The sequence below is a fragment of the Hemiscyllium ocellatum genome, chromosome 7 (genome assembly GCF_020745735.1).
Source record: "Hemiscyllium ocellatum isolate sHemOce1 chromosome 7, sHemOce1.pat.X.cur, whole genome shotgun sequence".
Classification (NCBI taxonomy): domain Eukaryota; kingdom Metazoa; phylum Chordata; class Chondrichthyes; order Orectolobiformes; family Hemiscylliidae; genus Hemiscyllium; species Hemiscyllium ocellatum.
This window is the reverse complement of record NC_083407.1, coordinates 88,515,692-88,537,041: the sequence shown is the minus strand read 5'-3', so window position 1 is coordinate 88,537,041 and position 21,350 is coordinate 88,515,692. Positions and strand designations below refer to the sequence as shown.

General features: G+C 41.3%; 1 protein-coding gene across 2 annotated transcripts in view; it reads left to right on the top strand.

The window, feature by feature from the left end:
- LOC132817538 (diacylglycerol kinase beta) overlaps nucleotides 1-21,350 on the top strand; it is a 519,975-nt gene that overhangs the window by 84,760 nt on the left and 413,865 nt on the right. The window lies entirely within an intron of this gene.

The following is a 21,350-nucleotide window of genomic DNA, read 5'->3' as shown; positions in this document are numbered from 1 at the left end:
TACACCACAAAAATGCCAGTAGCATGCTAACCCAAAAAAAGAGGGTTGCTTTGGCGCTGACCTTCATAATTTTTCAGTTCCTTTTTTGAAGTTATTATTATTGTAAGATGTGAACAGATTGAGTAGTAAAGACATTTCTTCTGTCTCTCACTGTCAAAATAAAATGGCAAATTAAAACAACGTGCCTCAAATTGCAAGGGATCACCTCAATAATCACACCACTCTACTTAATAGATAAACATAGATTCCCTGGGATTTGACTCTGGCATTTACTAAATTCCAATGACTGTTTTGCCAGCTGCATGGATTGCAACCTTTCACAAGGCACAAATATTTGAACAGCCCTTGTCCGATTCCATTCTACAGTCTCATCCCTCTTCAAAATGTATACTCGGTAACCTTGACTACTCCATACTTCACTCTGTATCAATGTCAAGTTCTTGTTTTTGTCTTTCAAATCCTTCTATAACCTGGTTTTGCACAACCTAACCTCCACAATTTTGTTCACTTCTCTACTTTTCCAATTAGAAACACTGGGCATCTGTTTTGCTTGACATTCAGTGACTCAAACCTTTGATATTTTGGTAACGTCAGATATCTTAGCAATTACAGAAGCATGTCTCAGGGATAGACAAGACTGGCAGCTTAAGGTTCCAGGCTACAAATACCATAGGAAGGATACAAAGGGGGACAAGAGAGGAGGGAAAGTGGTGTTTTTGACCAGGGATAGCATTCCAGTTGTACTGAGGGAGGACATAACTGGGAATCATCCAGGGAAGTTATTTCAGTAAAACTAAGAGATAAGAAAGGGATGGTCACTTTATTGAGGATTGTATTATAGACCCCCTAACAGTCAGCAGGAAATTGAGAAAACAATATTATAAGGAGACCTCAGTTATCTGTAAGAATAGCAGGGTGGTTATGATAGGGGATTTTAACTTTCCAAACATGTGGTGTTAAGGGTTTAAATGGAGAAGAATTTAAGTGTGTACAAAGTTTTCTGATTCAGTATGTGGATGTATCTATTAGAGAAGGTGCGGGTTTCCTCATTTCCCTCCCCCCACCTTTATCCCAGATCCAACCTTCCAGCTTGGCACCGCCCTCATGACCTGTCCATCTTCCTTCCCACCTATCCACTCCACCCTCACTCCAACTTGTCACCATTACCCCCAACTTCATCCTATCTCACTCTTACTACCTTTCCCCAGCAGCACCCCCCTCCCATTTATTCCTTTCCACCCCCACCCCGGCTCACAAGCTTCATTCCTGATGAAGAGCTTTTGCCAGAAACATCGATTCTACTGCTCCTTGGATGTTGTCTGACCTGCTGTGCTTTTCCAGCAGCCCACACTCAAATCTGATCTCCAGTATCTGCAGTCCTCATTTTCTCCAAGGTGCAAAACTTGACCTACTCATTGGGAAATAAGGCAGGACAGGTGACTGAGGTGTCAGTGGAGGAGCACTTTGGGCCAGCGACCATAATTCTATTAGTTTTAAAATAGTGATGGAAAAGGATAGACCAGATCTAACAGTTGAGGTTCTAAATTAGAGGAAGGCTAAGTTTGACAGTACTAGGCAAGAACTTTCAAAACTTAACTGGGGGGCAGATGTTAGAGGTAAAGGGACAGCTGGAAAATGGAAGCCTTTAGAAATGAGATAACGAGAATCCAAAGGCAATATATTCCTGCTAAGGAAAAGCTGGAAGGTATAAGGAATACTAAATGACTAGAGAAATTAAGGTTTTAGTTAAGAAAAAGAAGGAAGTATATGTCAGGTATAGACAGGAGAGATCGAGTGAATCCTTAGAGTATAAAGGCAGTAGGAGTATACTTAATAGGGAAGTCAAGTGGGCAAAAAAGGGACGTGAGATAGCTTTGGCACATAGGGTTAAGAATGATCCAAATGGATTTTATAAATCCATTAAAGACAAAATGGTAACTAGGGAGAAAATAGGGCCCCTCAAAGATCAGCTAGGCGAAAGTGAGGACTGCAGATGCTGGAGATTAGAGTCAAGAGTACGGTGCTAGAAAAGCACAGCAGGTCAGCCAGCATCTGGGGAGCTGGAGTGTTGATGTTTCAGGCACAACAGCCTATGTATGGAGCTGCAGGAAATGTGGGAGATACTAAATGAGTATTTTGCATCAATGATTACTGTTGAGAAGGACATGGAAGATATAGGATGTGGGGAAATAGGTGGTGACATCTTGACGAATGACCATATTATGGAGGAGCAGGTGCTGGATGTCCTGAAACGCATAAAAGTGGATAAATCACTAGGACCTGATCAGGTGTACCTGAGAACTCTCTGGGAAGCTAGGGATTTGATTGCTGGGTCCCTTGCTGAGGTATTTGTATCATCGATGATGAGGTTGGCTAATGTGGTGCCACTGTCTAAGAAAGGTGGTAAGGAAAAGCCAGGGAACAATGGACCGGTGTGCCTGACGTCGGTGGTATGCAAATTGAGGGAATGCTGATGTTAAAGTATCTGTTCCAGATGGCTCAGGGAATCCCTGATGGACTCTACCTGTAAGCCTCTCTTAGTTCATCCCAGAGATCGTACTCTCGGTAGTCTGGAATATAAAACTCTTATAGACACTTTAGCTGAAGTTATTATCTTTAATTACCAATGACATCAAAGTTAGACTATAACATAGATATCTGCAAGCCAGGCCTGAGCTCAGGTTTTAAAATCATTAGCAGAATAGCAGTGTCAATTCTTAGTCTGAAGAGCTCTCTCAGGCTACTCCCCTTATTGCTGCAAAAAGCTGTCCTTGTGCAGAAATTGGTATTAAAATTACAGAAACACCACATGTCCTTAATCAGATAAACAGCAATAAAATGGCAAAAGTTTGCAGAGGAAGAGAAACGTATTGAGAGGTCTGAGTTCTCTTTATTAATTAAGCTCCACACACATCAAAGTGGGAACCCTGATCAAGCAGGCCAAATGGCTAATTGCTTTGGCTAGATAACCTTCTCTTTTAACAATACACCAAAACAAGAGATTAGTCTAAACTATGTGGAAAAGGTCATGAGGTAACCTCACTCAGCTCAATGCCCAGGATCATTGTATTACAAAATGGCTCTTGTTTTTAAAATCATCTTCTCGCTCTCGCTCGCTCGCTCTCTCTCTCTCTCTCTCTCTCTCTCAGATCCAACTGCAGCGTCCAGCCTCCAGGGTGAGAAGGAAGTACTGCCACACATTCCGCAAGTGAACAAATCATCATCTCATTTACACTGATCCATTGACACTAAGGCCAGATGTTCTTAATTCTTCTGAACAAATGCCCCCTCTTTCCCCCTCCCTTCCCCGCCCCCCCCCCCCCCCCCCCCCCCAACCTGTGGTCAAGCACTTTTCGGCATCTCCTGTAGCAGATGTGTAAGGCTACCAGCTTTCTCACTAAGGGACAGGATTTACATGTATTTGGAAAGGCAAGGACTTATTAGGGATAGCCAGCATGGCTTTGTGCATGGGCAATCATATCTCATGAACTTGATTGAGCTTTTTGAAGAATTAACAAAGAGGGTAAATGAGGGCAGAGTGGTAGATGTGATCTATGTGGACTTCAGTAAGGAATTCAACAAGGTTCCCCATGGGAGACTGGTTAGCAAAGTTAAATCACATGGAATATAGGGAGACTAGCCATTTGGTTGCAGAACTGGCTCAAAGGTAGAAGACAGAGGGTGGTCGTGGAGGGTTGCTTTTCAAACTGGAGACCTGTGACCAGTGGAGCGTAACAAGGATTGGTGTTGGGTTCATTACTTTTCGTCATCTATATAAATGATTTGGATATGAGCATAAGAGGTATAGTTAGTAAGTTTGCAGATGACACCAAAATTGGAGGTATAGTAGACAGCGAAGAAGGTTACCTCAGAGTGCAACAGGCTCTCGATCAAATAGACCAGTGGGCTGAGACGTAGCAGATGGAGTTTAATCCAGATAAATGTGAGGTGCTGCGTTTTGGAAAAACAAATCTGTCAGGACTTATACACTTAAATGTTAAGATCCTGGGAAATATTGTGAAACAAAGAGACCTTGGAGTGCAGCTTCATAGTTCCTTGAAAGTAGAGTCGCAGATAGACAGGATATTGAAGAAGGTATTTGGTATGCTTTCCTTTATTGTTCAGAGTATTGATTATAGGAGCTGGAAGATCATGTTGCAGCTGTACAGGACGTTGCTTAGGCCACTTTTAGAATATTGTGAGCAGTTTGGAAGGATGTTGTGAAACTAGAAAGGGTTCAGAAAAGATTTATAAGCATGTTACCAGCGCTAGAGGATTTGAGCTATTGGGAAAGACTGAATAGGCTGGGGCTGTTTTCTCTGGAGTGTCAGAGGCTGAGGATTGACCTTTTTTGGAGGTTTGTAATATCATGAAGGTCTTGGATAGGACAAATAGGCAAGGTCTTTGCCCTGGGGTGGGGGAATCCAGAAATAGAGGGCATAGGTTTTGGGTGAGTGGACAAAATATAAAAGGGACATAAGGGGCAACTTTTCCATGCAAAGGCTGGTGAATGTATGGCATGAGCTGCCAGAGGATGTAGTGGAGGCTAGTACAATTGCAACATTTAAAAAGCATCTGGATGTGTGTATGAATAGGAAGGGTTTGGATGGATATGGACCAAGCGCTGGCAAATGGGACTAGATTAGACCAGGATATCTGGTTGGCATGGACAAGTGAACTGAAGGGTCTGTTTCTGTGCTGTACATCTCTATGATGTTATGACTATGTATTGAAATGTGTATTAACTGCCTTCGCTTTACTTCCCCACTTTCCTGATGTTCAAAAGCCTCCAGATTTAGTTGTGAGATCAAATTCAAATAATGACTGGAATTGGTGAGTGGTGAAAATAACCTTTTATTTAGCAATCACAGCACAAGTTCCAGGTGGCATTAGAACCTGAAACACATTTTGAGTCATAGAGTCGTTCAGCACACAAACAGACCCTTCAGTCCAACTCGTACATGCCAACCAGATATCCTAAACTATTGTAGTCCCAGAACTTGGCCTATATCCCTCCTAAACCCTTCCTATTCCTATCCCCATCCTGATGCCTTTTAAATGTTGTTGTAATTGTACCAGCCTCCACCATTTCTTCTGGCAGCTCACCCCGCATATGCACCATCCTCCCACACACCCCCAAACCCAGGTTCCCCCCTCTCACCCCAAATCCACGTCCTCCAGCCTCAGACCCCACTACCCCAGAGAAAAGACCCTGCCTATCCATCCCTTCCTTCCTCCCATGACCCCACAAACCTCTGAGGTCACCCCTCAGCCTCTGACACACCAGAGAAAACAGCCCCAGCCTATTCAGCCTCTCCTTGTAGCTCAAATCCTCCAAACCTGGTAACATCATGGTTTGTAAAATCATGAGGGATATGGATGAGGCAGACAGACCAAGCTCCCTCCTGCTCTTCTCTCCACCCCTCACCCCCTCTTTGGTTCTGTGCACACCTCTCCCCAGAGGACACAGACCCACACGGTGCGTGCACGGAACAAGCCACCAGAGGAAGTGATCCAATCAGTCTATTGGTGTTCACCAGTAAAATGATGAAAGGGTTTATCAACAGTGCTAACAAGTAATATCCTAGGCCCAAGCACCTTGACCTGCTTCATCAACGACCTTCTCTCCATAAGGGCTGAAGAAGGCATGATTCATAATGCATCAGATACAGAAGCAGCCCAGGTCTCTTAGCAGCAAGACTGAACAACATCTAGGCTTGGGTTGAAAAGCAGGAAGTAACATTCACACCACCCAAATACCAGGCAATTACCATCTTCAATAAGACATGATCTAATCATCACCCCTTACATTCAACGGCATTACTTGCACCGAATTCTCCCATTAATATCCTGGGGGATACTGTTGACGAGAAACTGAACTGGATTAGCTATATGTATACAGTGGCTACAGGTGCAGGACAACAGCTAGGAATCTTGCAATGAGGAACACTCTTAACTCTGCATAACCTGTCCAAAAGGGAAAGCTCAGGAGTGCGATAGAATACCCTACTAGTGAGTGCGGCTCCAACACTCATGAAACTTGACACCGTTCAAGACAAAGCACCACATCCACTACTACGCTCAGTAGCAGCAGTGTGAACCATCTATCAGATGCACAGCAGAAATTCACTAAAGCTCCTTAGGTAGCACCTTGAAAATCCCCCATGAGCATTTTCATCTAGAAGGACAAGTGCAGCAGATATTTGGGAACACTAGTACCCACAATCAGATTGATTCCTGGGATGGTGTATCACAACAGATAGGATCGGTTAGGAGTACGTTCACTGGCATTTACAAGAATGTGGGGGTATCGCATAGGAACTGCAAAACTTCTAACAGCACAAGACAGGGTAAAGGTAGCAAGGATGTTCACAATGACTGGTCTAGAAACAAAGGTCACAGTCTAAGGATATGGACTTGGCCATTTAGGACTGAGGAGAAGGAGCAATTTCTTCACCCAGGAAGTGGTGAGCCTGTGGAATTCTCTGCCAAAAGGGTATGGGGAGAAAACGGGAACAGGGTGCAGAATTAGATGGGTAGCCATGACCATATTGCATGGCAAAACAGGTTTTAAGGGCCAAATGGCCTACTCCTCCTCATTCCTCTGTTTCTATATTAACTTCAAGCCACTCACCATCCTGACTTAGAAACATACTGTGATTCTTTCAGCATCATTGGTTCAAAATCCTGGAATTCCCTTCCTAACAGCATGGGGGTGGACTCAAGACACATGGATTGCAACAATTCAAGATGGCAACTCACCACCACATGCACAAGGGTATGACAGGCTGGGTAATAAATGCTGGCCTAGCCAGTGATGCCCACCCCATGAGTGAATTAAAAGAAAAACTGATGGCATGGACTTTATTCGTAGAAAATCAAAGGGAAAAATGTCAAAAAATCTGTTCATACCAGGATATTAGTAGACTCAAGCATAGTGGTTAGCAGCTTGGACTTGTGTTCCAGAGACAAACAATCAAATCCCAGAGAGAGAGAAAACCTGCACAGTTTCTGCCTTTGCTGTTTGAATTTGTGTATCGCTGGACATCAGAGTGCATCTGGGAAAATTAACAAACAGTGAAAATCACAACTGATCTTGGAGGAACTATTGGGCGAAGTTCACAGCACAGAATCAGAGAAGTTAATTGTTGTTTTAAGTCTGTCCAAGAGAAAGGCTGCAGTAGTGAGTTTAGAGGATTCTTTCTTGATTATATGTTTCTGGAGATAAGTCTCTTGATTAAACTTAAAATATAAGCTATAGCTATTAATTTAATCTGGGGCAGTGTTTGTAGAGGAATGAGACATTGTTATTTTCTGGGTCTGTAGATTGATGAAGGAGCAAAAATGGCCTTTGCAGTGATATGTACTTCTTGTCAGATGTGGGAGTTTAAAGAGAGTTTAAGGGTTCTGTGGATTATATCTGCCATAAATGCTGTTGGATGCGAATCTTATCAGATCAAGTGGATCGGTTGGAGAAACAGATAGAAGCGATGAGGAATTTGTAACAACAACAGTATGTGATGGATGGCAATTATAGGAGGGGGGGGGGTGGGGGGCAGTCTCAAATACAGTCACATAGATGGGTTAGCTCGAGGAAGGGTGAGAGAGGTCGGCACCTAGGGCAGGAGTCTTTTGTGAATATACCCATTTCAAACAGGTATGCTGGTTTGGAAAATGTAGGGGGTGATGGATCCTCAGGGGAACGTAGCACGAACAGCCAAGTTTCTGATATTGAGACTGGCTCTAATGCAACGAGGGGTACGTCAGCTTCCAAGAGATCAATTCTGTTAGGGGATTCTGTAGTCAGAGGTACAGACAGACGTTTCTGTGGCCAGCAGAGAAAAAGCAGAATGGTGTGTTGTTTCCCTGGTGCCAGGATCAAGGATGTCTCAGAGAGGGTGCAGAATGTTCTCACAGAGGAGAGGGGGCAGCAGGAGGTCATTGTCCACATTGGAACCAATGACATTAGATGGGAAAAGGTTGAGATTCTGAAGGGAGATTACAGAGAGTTAGGCAGAATTTTAAAAAGAAGCTCCTCAAGGGTAGTAATATCAGGATTACTCCCAGTGCTATGAGCTAGTGAGGGCAGGAATAGGAGGACAGAGCAGATGAATGCATGGCTGAGGAGCTGGTGTACGGGAGAAGGATTCACGTTTTTGGATCATTGGAATCTCTTTTGGGATAGAAGTGACCTGTATAAGAAGGACGGATTGCACCTAAATTGGAAGGAGACTAATATACTGGCAGGGAAATTTGCTAGAACTGCCTGGGAGGATGTAAACTAGTAAGGTAGGGGGGTGGGACCCAGGGAGATAGTGAGGAAAGAGATTGATCTGAGACGGGTACAGCTGAGAACAGAAGTGAGTCAAACAGTCAGGGCAGGCAGGGACAAAGGAGGACTAATAAATTGAACAGCATTTATTTCAATGCAAGGAGCCTAACAAGGAAGGCAGATGAACTCAGGTCATGGTTAGGAACATGGGACGGGGATATCATAGCAATTACAGAAACATGGCTCAGGCATGGGCAGGACTGGCAGCTTAATGGTCCGGGATACAAATGCTACAGGGAGGATAGAAAGGGAGGCAAGAAAGGAGGGCGAGTGGGATTTTTGATAAGGGATAGCATTACAGCTGTGCTGAGGGAGGATGTTCCCAGAAATACATTCAGGGAAGTTATTTGGGTGGAACTGAGAAATAAGAAAGGGATGATCACCTTACTTGGATTGTATTATAGACTCCCCAATAGTCAGAGGAAAATTGAGAAACAAACTTGTAAGGAGATCTCAGCTATCTGTAAGAATAATAAGGTGGTTATGATAGGGGATTTTAACTTTCCAAACATCGACTGGAACTGCCATAATGTTACAGGTTTAGATGGAGAGTAATTTCTTAAGTGTGTACAAGACAATTTTCTGATTCAGTATGTGGATGTACCTACCAGAGAAGATGCAAAACTTGGTAAAAACAATGACTGCAGATGCTGTAAACCAGATTCTGGATTAGTGGTGCTGGAAGAGCACAGCAGTTCAGGATGCTGTCTGAACAAGGTGCAAAACTTGACCTAATCTTGGGAAATAAGGCAGGGCAGGTGACTGAGGTGTCAGTGGGGGAGCACTTTGGGGCCAGCGACCATAATTCTATTCGTTTTAAAATAGTGATGGAAAAGGATAGACCAGATCTGAAAGTTGAAGTTCTAAGTTGGAGAAAGGCCAATTTTGATGGTATTAGGCAAGAACTTTCGAAAGCTGATTGGAGGCAGATGTTCGCAGGTAAAGGGACAGAAAGTGAGAAGCCTTCAGAAATGAGATAACAAGAATGTAGAGAAAGTATATTCCTGTCAGGGTGAAAGGGAAGGCTGGTAGGTATAGGGAATGTTGGATGACTAAAGAAATTGAGGGTTTGGTTAAGAAAAAGAAGGAAGCATATGTCTGATATAGACAGGATACATCAAATGAATCCTTAGGAGAATATAAAGAAAGTGGGAATATACTTGAGGGAAATCAGGAAGGCCAAATGGGGACATGAGATAGCTTTGACAAATAGAATTAAGGAGAATCCGAAGGGTTTTTACAACTATATTAAGGACAAAAGGGTAACTAGGGTGAGAATAGGGTCCCTCAAAGATCAGCAAGATTCTCTGTGGAGCCACAGAAAATGGGGGAGATACTAAATGAATATTTTGCATCAGTATTTACTGTGGAAAAGGATATGGAAGATATAGACTATAGGGAAATAGATGGTGACATCTTGCAAAATGTCCAAATTACAGAGGAGGAAGTGCTGGATGACTTGAAACGGTTAAAAGTGGATAAGTCCCCAGGACCTGATCAGGTGTACCTAAGTACTCTGTGGGAAGCTAGAGAAATGATTGCTGGGCCTCTTGCTGAGATATTTGTATCATCGATAGTCACAGGTGAGGTGCCGGAAGACTGGAGGTTGGCAAACATGGTGCCACTGTTTAAGAGGGGGGGTAAAGACAAGCCAGGGAACTATAGATCGGTGAGCCTGACCTCAGTGGTGGGCAAGTTGTTGGAGGGAATCCTGAGGGACAGGATGTACATGTATTTGGAAAGGCAAGGACTGATTCGGGATAGTCAACATGGCTTTGTGCTTGGGAAATCATGTCTCACAAACTTGATTGAGTTTTTTGAAGAAGTAACGAAGAGGATTGATGAGGGCAGAGCAGTAGATGTGATATATATGGACTTCAGTAAGGCGTTCGACAAGGTTCCCCATGGGAGACTGATTAGCAAGGTTAAATCTCATGGAATGCAGGGAGAACTAGCCATTTGGATACAGAATTGGCTCAAAGGTAGAAGACAGAGGGTGGGTTGTTTTTCAGACTGGACGCCTGTAACCAGTGGAGTGCCACAAGGATGAGTGCAGGGCCCTCTACCTTTTGTCATTTGCATAAATGATTTGGACGTGAGCGTAACAGGTACAGTTAGTAAGTTTGCAGATGACACCAAAACTGGAGGTGTAGTGGCCAGCGAAGAGGGTTACCTCAGATTACAACCAGATCTGGACCAGATGGGCCAATGGGCTGAGAAGTGGCAGATAGAATTTAATTCAGATAAATGCGAGGTGCTGCATTTTGGGAAAGCAAATCTTAACAGGACTTATACACTTAATGGTAAGGTCCTCGGGAGTGTTGGTGAACAAAGAGACCTTGGAGTGCAGGTTCATAGCTCCTTTGAAAATGGAGTCGCAGATAGATAGGATAGTGAAGAAGGTGTTTGGTATGCTTTCCTTTATTGGTCAGAGTATTGTGTACAGGAGTTGGGGGGTCATGTTGCAGCTGTACCTTGCCTTTCAGGCCCACATTCATCAAGTTATCACAAAAGAAATGCAGAATGCTTTACCCGAGTTGAATATTAAGGCTTGACTGGATCATGACAAGGGAGAATTGGTTATGTACCTGAGGTAAAGGAAAAGAAAAAGTGATTTTACTGTGTTCTGCTGCAGTATTGGCAGAATCACTCCAAGATTGCTGCATTCCTGCAACTGTAATCTCATACACACCTCTACTTTTAATTGCTCTGCCACCAGCAGTAATGCTTTCAACTTTTGGGATTCCAGCATCTGAAATTTCTTCCCTAAACCTCCAAGTATCTTGACCTCTGTGTCCTCCTCTTAAGGTGATCTATAAAACTTCTCTTTGAACAAGCTTTTGGTCACCTTTCTTACTATCTCCTTACACAGCTCAGTGTCAAATGTTGTTACAAAACATATACCACCATTAACGTAGTGAAGTGCTGCAAATAGTTGATAAAGGAAAAGAACAAAAAAACACAGAAAATAGTCCCAAAAGAAAAGCTCGCATCAACAAGAGACTGGATAAGAAACTGAGTGATGGTTATGTAGCGGATACTTGGTAGAGGAATTACGCTCATTACAACAGGAAAGAAAGAAATGATGAGTGGAGTGCCAAATATTTGCTGTTGAGTCCAATACTGTTTGGATACTTGGGTGGATGTACTCAATGAAAAGGCAGAATGTGACCTATTTTGATGCACAAAAGCAAAAGCCAGCAGTTCAGTGTGTTAACATAAAAAAAAGCACAAACAAGGGCATGTAAGACACCATTTGCAAGAAAGGAAAAAAGGGGGATAGAAATTCCTTTTATGTGTCTGTTCTAATGATTTAAGAGTTCTACATGTTATAATTTGTATTAAATTAGAAACATAACTGCTGAATTCAGTATGATACGTTTAATGCTAAATCGCCTGCAGCATCTTGGACATCCTGGATAACAGTAACATGGAAAACTTTATCATTCATTAACCATATGTGAATTTGCTATTATTTCATAACATTTGACTCTGTAGCTTGGTTACAAAAACTATTAGGTGAACCCTGGCTACTTTATACAGGTCAATTAAGCACATGCAGACATTGTGGCTATAATATTTTGTCTTGAAGTGTCTATAAAATACTATTCCAAATGGCAACGATTTCTTTATACTGACCTCTTCCAAATTGATTCAAAGAAGTTTATGTATGATGTGACAGTCAAGGTAGGATGACCTTTATAGAGGTCTGTAAAATCATGGGATACATTGATAAGGTAGATAGCCAAGAGCTTTTCACCATGGTGGGGGAGCCTAAAACTAGAAAGCATAAGTTTAAGGTGAGAGGGTAGAGATAAAAAAGGATCCAAAGGGACGTTTCTTTTCACATAGGCTGGACAGTGTCTGAAACAGGCTGCCAGAGGCAAGTACAGTTTAAGAAACGTTCAGACAGGTATGAAGAGATATGAACCAAGCACAGGAAAACTGGACTAGTTTAATGGTGAGAACTAGGACTGGGCAGCATGGACAAGTTGGGCTGAAGAGCTTATTTCCATGCTGTAAACCTCAGTGATTCTGTATGAAGGATTTAAGTAAATACAACCAAATCTCTTGTACAGTTGCCCATGGTGTAAGAGGTTTCACTTTTAAAGCAAAAGCACACTTTCAACAAATAGACTGTGAAAAGTGTTACAAGAAATAGGGTAGCATGCCAAGATCACCACTTGTAACATTACAGATCTGCACAAGGTCTATATACAACTAAGTGTTGAGTAGTATATTTCACACATGCCCCCTTTATCTAAGTTGATAAGCAGAGCTGTCTAAATCTATACAGGGTTTTGGTACAGTAAATAGGGGAATCTATTGTCTCTGGCCAGACCGCACATATTTAATGCACTTGGCATAAGAGCTAACAAGAATTAGATTTTTTAAAAAAAATACAAGTGATGTGATTTGGATTGTGCTTCCTGAAAGGATAGTGGAAGCAGATTCAATAGTCAGTTTCGAAAGAGAATTAACATATATTTAAAAAAGGGAATTTTCAGGTCAATGGAAAAAGAGCTGAGGGTTGGAACAAACTAGAACTTCCAAACTGTCAATTCCGGTGTAGAAGGGCCAAATAGACTCCTTCTCTGCTGCAGGATTCTATGATGCTTAGTTTCATATTCCCATCACCTGTCTTTGCCCAAACTAACTATGCCACATCAGCTTTCATTCCAAGTTCTCATTATTTTCAAATCACTTCATGATTTAGCTTCATGTTTTTCTCCTGCCTTCTGCTTCCCCAATATTAAACACTCAACCCTCACTTCCAGTCTTAATTACTTAGCCAATATACTTTCAGCATCTGGAAGTCCCAAATCTGCCAGTTCCTCTCCACCTAAACCTCATGTTTCCTCAGGGACTTCTCAATTGTTTCTGTTTTTGCAATGTATGGTCAAGTGTCAATTAAATCCCCTCCTACTGTAAATAGTTTTTCCTCAGCACAAAAAATATAAGAAACACTGTCAGATTGTGCTTTCATAATTCTGATTATTCTACTTGGAACTTTAAAATAAAGACCAAAAATAAAATCAAAAGGAAAGCCTTCAACCCTTTGAACCTATTTTGCCATTCAATAAGATCATTTCCAATCTTCTGTCTCAATTTTTTTTTCATGCTTGCTCACTAGATCCCTCAATTCAGAAGTCAAAATGTCCCTAATGCAGTCTTGAATATTCAGTGATGCAGTTCCACAACCTTGAGGTAGAGATTCACAATCCTTTGAACAACTTTCTCATCTCAGTTCCAAATATGCGACCCTTTATTCTCAAACAGCAACCCAATATTTTTACATGAGGCAGCAGCAACAGCGGTTGTTTGATCAGTGTCAAGGCACTGCTGGCTTCTTAATTTTAATTAATTCTCCACAGAGCCTATATCATCTTTTAGCACCGCTCTGATATCATCCTTAAATATTAGAGCCACACCATCTCCCCTACCTTCCTGTCTGTCCTTCCGAATAGTCTGATACCCCTGGATATTTAACTCCCAGTTGTGACCATCCTACAATCATGTCTTCGTAATGGTTACTAAGTCATACTCATTTGTGATGATTTGTATTGTTAACTAATCTACCTTGTTACAGGTGCTACAAGCATTTAGGTAAAGTGCCCTTAAGATAGTTTTTGTACCCTCTTTCGACATTTCATTCCAACATTACCATTAATAATATCTCCTGAGTTATCCTTAGTTTTTACTTTCATAGTCTGCCATGTAGTTAAACTCTCCAGCACACATGCTGGCCTGCTGCTTACCTTTTTATTTACGCCATACTTCCTGTCATGTTCCTCTTTCCTCCCCCATCCCCACGCCGACTCACTAGTTAAACTTCCAGTGACCAGTCTGTTTATTATTTTCACTAGAATGCTGGTTCCAGCTCAGTTCAGGTGGAGACCATCCCATTGGTACAGATCCCCCTGGTTCCAAAACTGATACCAATGCCCCATGAGATGGAACCCCTCTTTCCCACACCTCGTCGTTAGCCACGTGTTTACTTCCCTAATTTTCTTATCCCTAAGCCAATTTGCACATGGCTAAGGCTGTAGTCCAGAGCTTGTGGCTCAACACTAAAGATATTTGATTGAACAGCGTCAATAGATCACATAGAGAACACATTTAATATTACATTGTATCTGTTTGAAACAGTCTAAAGTTTGTATATTGGCAATTTCAAAAGTGCTTTAGTATTTATTTGTTGAAATGCACATGTTATAAGTATGTAAAAACCTTTTTTTGCAATATGGAATGTCATTGTCCCCTCATATAAACATTAAACTTTGATTTGCTTTGGATGTTCATGTGCACATGTGCTAATTATTCTTTTCTGGTACTCCAGTTGGTGTGAATAGAATGAGTGCTAATTACTATACTCTCTCACAAGTATAAACAAGTGTAGCATACATTAATACACTGACCTTGTTTTCACACTCTGTTGTTAAACGGTATTTAATAGAATGTGGGAAAATTTGCAAAGCATCATACTGTTTTAACCCTACTTTAATTGGTCTAAAAGCACATTGAAATGAGAGATTGAAACTGCTGGATAACAAATCCAGAAAATTCTTACAAAACTAATCAAAGATCACAGTTTTAATGGCTTGGTGAATCCAGCAGTGTGTAAAGAGTACAATCTCAGATTAAAAATAAATATTTTGGAAAAGGAGTAATATGGACAGTAGGACTTAATAACATAATTTAGCTATAATTTTCTTGCGTTTACTGTAATTGGAATTCTGCAAAGCTTCTCCTCCACTATCTCTATAACCTCAAGATTACGGCAGGAGACTGGGAAATGCTCTGAAATATCAGGATAGCACAGCTCGGATTAAAACCTAGAGATTTTTTTGTTTGTAGGATGGAGATCTCATGACAAAGCCATTAGTTTTCATTCCTAATATCCTTGAAAATGGTAATGAACTCTTTTATTAAACTACTTCAGTCTGTCTGGTGTTGATACGCTCATAATCCTAGGAGTCTGGGTGAATGTACATGTTGTCCATCTGGCCTGATAAGTAAGGTGGCCTAGCCAGGACTTTGAACACATCAGTGAGGTCAGAATCAAGCATAGTAACCACAGAGCAGATGTCCTTCCTGACACATATGTAGCAACTACACTAATTGGAAATACAGATTATGGCTGATTTTATTGTTGGGAAGGTTCCCTTGCTTTAAAGCCTCTGTAAAACAAAACATTTGATTATGAAGTAAACAAGGGATTTCTTTATTTCCAAGTCAGGGTAGTGCATGAGTTGATATTCCCATATACCTACTGCTCTAGTCCTTCTGAGAAACTGGTCATGTGAACTCTTGTAGTGATACTTTGGGGTGAAGAGGTTTGACTTCTGGTAACTGCTATAATCTTCCTTTGATTTGGAGATGCCAGTGTTGGACTGGTGTGTACAAACTCAAAAATAACACAATGCTAGGTTATAATCCAACAGGTTGATTTGGTTGACAACCACCTGATAAAGAAGCAGCGCTGCAAAAGCTAGTGCTTCCAAATAAGCCCTTCGGCTATAACCTGGTGTTGTACGATTTTTAATCTTCCTTTTGCGTTGGGTATGATTCCAGCCAGTAGACATTTGCCCTTCATTCCTAGGATGGGGTTCAGTCTTGCTCAATCAAATAATGTCTTGACTTCCAGAGCAGTTATTCTCATCTCGTGTCTAGATTTCAGTTCTTTTGGTGATGTTTTGAGTAAGATTGTAATGAGATCCGAAGGTCAGTGGTTGATTTTTTTTCAGCCAGAAATGGACAATAATCATACTCAATGCAGCGAAATCTTTCTTCAAATGAAAGATTTCAATCTCCTTTTTACATTGTCCATCTTAAATCAGATCCTTTTCTGTTTAAGCCTGTCACTTCCAGACATGTGCAAGTGCATTTGGAAATGCATTTGGACCTGGAGGTGTAATTAATCTGACACGAAGAAACACTCTGGAAATCAAACCCCATTCCAACACGAACTATACCAAAAGTGCCAACAGTTTGTTCAGTCAACAAAAATGGTGAACTTGTTTCCTGTTATTACTATAAACTCAAACAAAAGTTTTCACCAACCTTTTTTAATAAATTCAAAAATGAATATAGAAAACAGGAAGAGTAGGTCATTTGGCCATTTGAACCTGCTCTACCAATCATAACGATTGTGGCTTGGCTCACCCGTTAGATCTTTTCCATGTTCTAAACTTCCTAAAATCAGAATTTTCACACCATGGAGAAAGGCCCTTTGGCTCATTGTGTTTGCACCAGTCATCAAGCTTTTATCTGTTCTACATTATCCAGCACTTGATCTGTAGCCTCGTTCTTATTCAAACAAGTCGCAAACTAGTTATAAATTAAGGTATTTTGCAAATTTAACTATATACCCCTTTAATCTTGAACACAGATGTATTTTTTGCACAGACTAGGTGAGAAGCAGACCCACAATGTTCTCAACACACTACACACATACAACGTACAAAACATCTACTTGAAAATTTGTCAAGCTTTTTCAAACTACAGAGAGAGAGAGAGAGAGTGCGAGACACCGTCTTTACAAATGCCTATAGCATCTTGATGTAGCCCATTACCTCCATCCAGAATATGTTGCTAGGCAAGATCAGCATCAATTTGTTATTTGTCAGCTGAACAATTAAAGCAACATAACTCCAACGTAATCTTTGTCTTAAAATTTTGTTGGATGTTGCTTTCCAAAGACAGTTTTTTTTTTGTAAATGGCAAATAGGCTCATTTGCCTTTTAACCTTTTTTTCACTTTGTTTGGAACTGCAATTACATGATAAATTCTTTGTAATAAAATAATTGCCAAATATCCATTTGCTGGTTCTCGGAACCCATAAACATTTGTTCCCAACCTGCCTCTGAACTTAGGAAGTGAAACATCATTTTGAAATGCAATTTCATTGCAATATACTATAACATAATACACAACAAAATGCAAAACCTGACAGACATTCATCATAATTCACTCTTCATGCTGGATTTACACAATTTCATGCCACATTTTTTAAAGTCTGCAACTATTTCACCATCACTATATGATAGTACTTTAGCAATTATATTATCTTTTCTAGCGAACAATTCTTACAATGTTGAACTAGCTGAAACAAAATACACTGGTATGTTGAGCTTTACATATGTCTATACAGGTCACAGGATTGTGCACTGTGTAAGTGAGTCACTTTTTGTTATGGTTGTGGCAGCCATAAATTTTCAAATGTCTGAGCTCGTAAAAGTGCTGAAAATTTCTGTTCCACTGCAGGGGTTTTCTTGTGAAGGTGATTCTATTTCTTAGAAAAATATCTTACTAACTGCTCTGTGCCCAACTGCAATAAAACTGGACATCCACCTCACCTCACAATCCCAGTCACTAGCATCAATTGCCGTACTAAAAGTTAAATGAAGTCAGAGATAGCCAAGACCAGTTTTGAAATTAATATTGTTTTCAGCTTCTCAAAAGCTGTTTGAAATTCCTTTGACCACATTAACTTTGTCTGTTTTTGTCATGAACGCTTTGGTGGTAGGGCTACCTTTGTGAAATTTGGCACAAATTTCCATAGAAGCCACACCTCCCAATAATCTCATGGTTTCATAAGCCTAACAACAGTGCAATTTTTGATCAAGTGTGCCTTCAAGGGGTCCTAGAAAATTCATGTTGACCAATGTCAAAAGATGTTAATTTACCCAATTATATGGATGTACAATAGTTTTGTGCAATTTTTTTTTCATTCATTGATGATCCATAGAACATAGAACATTACAGCACAGTACAGGCTCTTCCATCCTCTATCCCAAAGAGAGAATGCTGGAAAATCTCAGCAGGTCTGGCAGCATGTATAAGGAGAGAAAACTATGCAGTTGGGCATAAAGCAGCTAGTAAGATATTTTTCTGAGAAATAGAATCAGCATCACAAGAAAACCTCTGCAGTGGAAAAGAAATTTTCAGCACTTTTACCAGCTCAGACATTTGAAAATTTATGGCTGCCACAACCATAACAAAAAGTGACTCACTTACACAGTGCACAATCCTGTGACTTGTATAGACATATGTAAAGCTCAACATACCAGTGTATTTTGTCAAAGGGTCAGTTAGACTCGAAACATCAGCTCTTTTCTCTCCTTACAGATGCTGCCAGACCTGCTGAGATTTTCCAGCATTTTCTCTTTTGGTTTCAGATTCCAGTATCCACAGTAATTTGCTTTTATCCTTTCTTCCATCCCAGATGTTGTCGACCTGTGAAATTAATCTGTTGCCCATCTAAACTACACCATTCCATTATTATCCATATGTATGTCCAATGCCCTTAACATTTAGGGCGGCATGGTGGCTCAGTAGTTAGCACTGCTGCCTCACAGCACCAGGGTCCCAGGATCGATTCCAATCTCGGGCGACTGTCTGTGTGGGTTTCCTCCAGGTACTCCGGTTTCCTCCCACAGTCCAAAGATATGCAGGCCAGGTGAACTGGCCATGCTAAATTGCCCCATAGTGTTAGATGTATTAGTCAGAGGGAAATGGGACTGGGTGCGTTGCTCTTCAGAGGGTCGGTATGGACTTGTTGGGCCAAAGGGCTTGTTTCCACACTGTCGGGAATCTAATCTAACATTGGCGAATCCACTACTGTTGCAGGCAGACCATTCCGTGCCCCCTACTACTCTGAGTAACAAAACTACCCCTGATTTCTCTCCTAAATCTATCACCCTTCACCATCCGAGGAAAAAGGCTCTCACTGTCCAACCTATTCAACCCTCTGATTATCTTATACATCTTGACGAAGTCACCTCTCAACTTTCTTCTCTCCAATGAAAACAGCCTCAGTTCCCTCAGCCTTTCCTTGTAACGCCTTCCTTCCATACCAGACAACATCCTAGTAACTCGCCTCTGAACCCTTTCCTAAGCTTCCACATCCTTCCTATAATGCGGTGACCAGAACTACACACGATACTCCAGGTGCGGCCTTACTAGTGTCTTGTACAGCTGAAGCATGACCTCGTGGCTCTGAAACTCAATCTCCTTGCCAATAAACACCAACATACCATATGCCTTCTTAACAACCCTTTCAACCTGGGTGGCAACTTTGAGGGTTTTATGCACCTGGACACCGAGAACTCTGTTCATCTACACTGCTAAGAATCTTACCATTACCCCAGTACTCTGGTATTCCTGTTAGTTCTTCCAAAGGGAGCTACCTCACACTTTTCCACATTAAACTCCATTTGCCACTTCTCAGCCCAACTCTGCGTCTTATCTATGTCCTTCTTTAACCCACAACATCCTTTGACACTGTCCACAACTCTGCCCACCTGACTGTCATCTGCAAATTTACTAACCCATCCTTCAACACCCACCTCCAGATCATTTATGAAAATGATGAACATTTTACATCAACCGCCATCCTCTGTCTTCTCTCAGCTAGCCAATTTCCGATCCAAACCACTAAATCACCTTCAATCCTGAAACTCCATATTTTGTGCAATAGCCTACCGTGTGGAATTTTAGCAAATGCCTTACTGAAGTCCATATACACCAGATCAACTGATTTACCTTCATCCAGTTGTTTTGTTACCTTCTTGAAGAATTCAATCAAGTTAGTGAGGCATGAATTACTCTTCGCAAAACTGTGTTGACTATCCCTAATCAAATTACTTATTTCCAGATGATTATAAATCCTATCTCTTATAACCTTTTCCAAAACCTTACCCATAACCAAACTAAGGCTTACTGGCTTGTAATTACCAGGGTCACCCCAACACCCCTCCTTGAACAAGGGAACAACATTTGCTATCTTCCAGTCTTCTGGCACCACTACTGTCGATATTGATGACATAAAGATGAAAGCCAAAGGCTGTGCAATCTCCTCCCTGACTTCCCAGAGTATCAGAGGATAAATTCCATCCGGCCCAGGGGTCTTATCTATTTTCAGGTCTTCCAAAATTGCTAAAGCCTCCCCTTTTGTCAATCTTAGTCCCATCTAATCTTGTAGTCTGTATCTCTGTATTCTCACTAACATCGCCCTTTTCCAATGTGAATACTGATGAAAAGTATTCAGTAAGCACTGCCCTTGTGTCCTCAGATTCTGCACACAACGTTCCACTACAATCTTTGATTGGCCCTAATCTTAGTCTAATCATTCTTTTATTCCTGATATACCTATAGAAGGCTTTCCTATCTGCCAACTTCTCATGTCCCCTCCTGGCCCTGCTTAGCCCTCTCTTTAAATCTTTTTCTGGCTAACTTATAACTCTCAGCTGCTGTAATACTACCCTTGATTAACAATGCCACACCCCCACCTCTTTTATCATCATCCTTGTTCCTGCTAAAACATCTAAATCCCGGAATCTGCAACAACCATTGCTGTCCGTCCTCTAGCCACGTCTCTGAAATGACCACAACATCGAAATCCCAGGTACCAGCCCATGCTGCAAATTCACCCACATTATTCTGGATGCTCCTGGCACGAAGTACACACATTTAAAACCAACATCCTGATTGCTGGTGCCCCTTCAAAACCTTGTGAACCTATCCCTGACCTCACTGCCCTATCTCCTGTACACTGAAACTACAATTCAAATGTAATAACAATCCTCAATTTAATAGCTGCTGTGTGTTTTCAGTAGTTCAATGAATTTCAAGGCTAAGTAGGGAGAGCATGTGTTATTTGTATGTTATTCTGCAACTGCCATTGCCAATGTTGCTCTTAATCTCAGTTGGAGTAATTGCCAATACATTCAGATACAATTTAAAAATGACAACATATTGTTTAGAATCTAATACAATATAGAATTCAGTTGATTTTGAACATTACAGTGTCTTAGATTGTCGAATGCTGGCTAAGGTGATGCTGGATCAAAGCATTTCCATCACTGTGTAAGACATCTAATGCCAACACAATGGTACAGATTGTACAGCACAATATTCAGCTTTTGTTGCCTAGGTGATCACCTGGCCAAGCGAAGTGCTGACCAATCTTTGTTTCAGTGAAATCGCTGGAAACTGAATCAAAGATTGTGTAAAG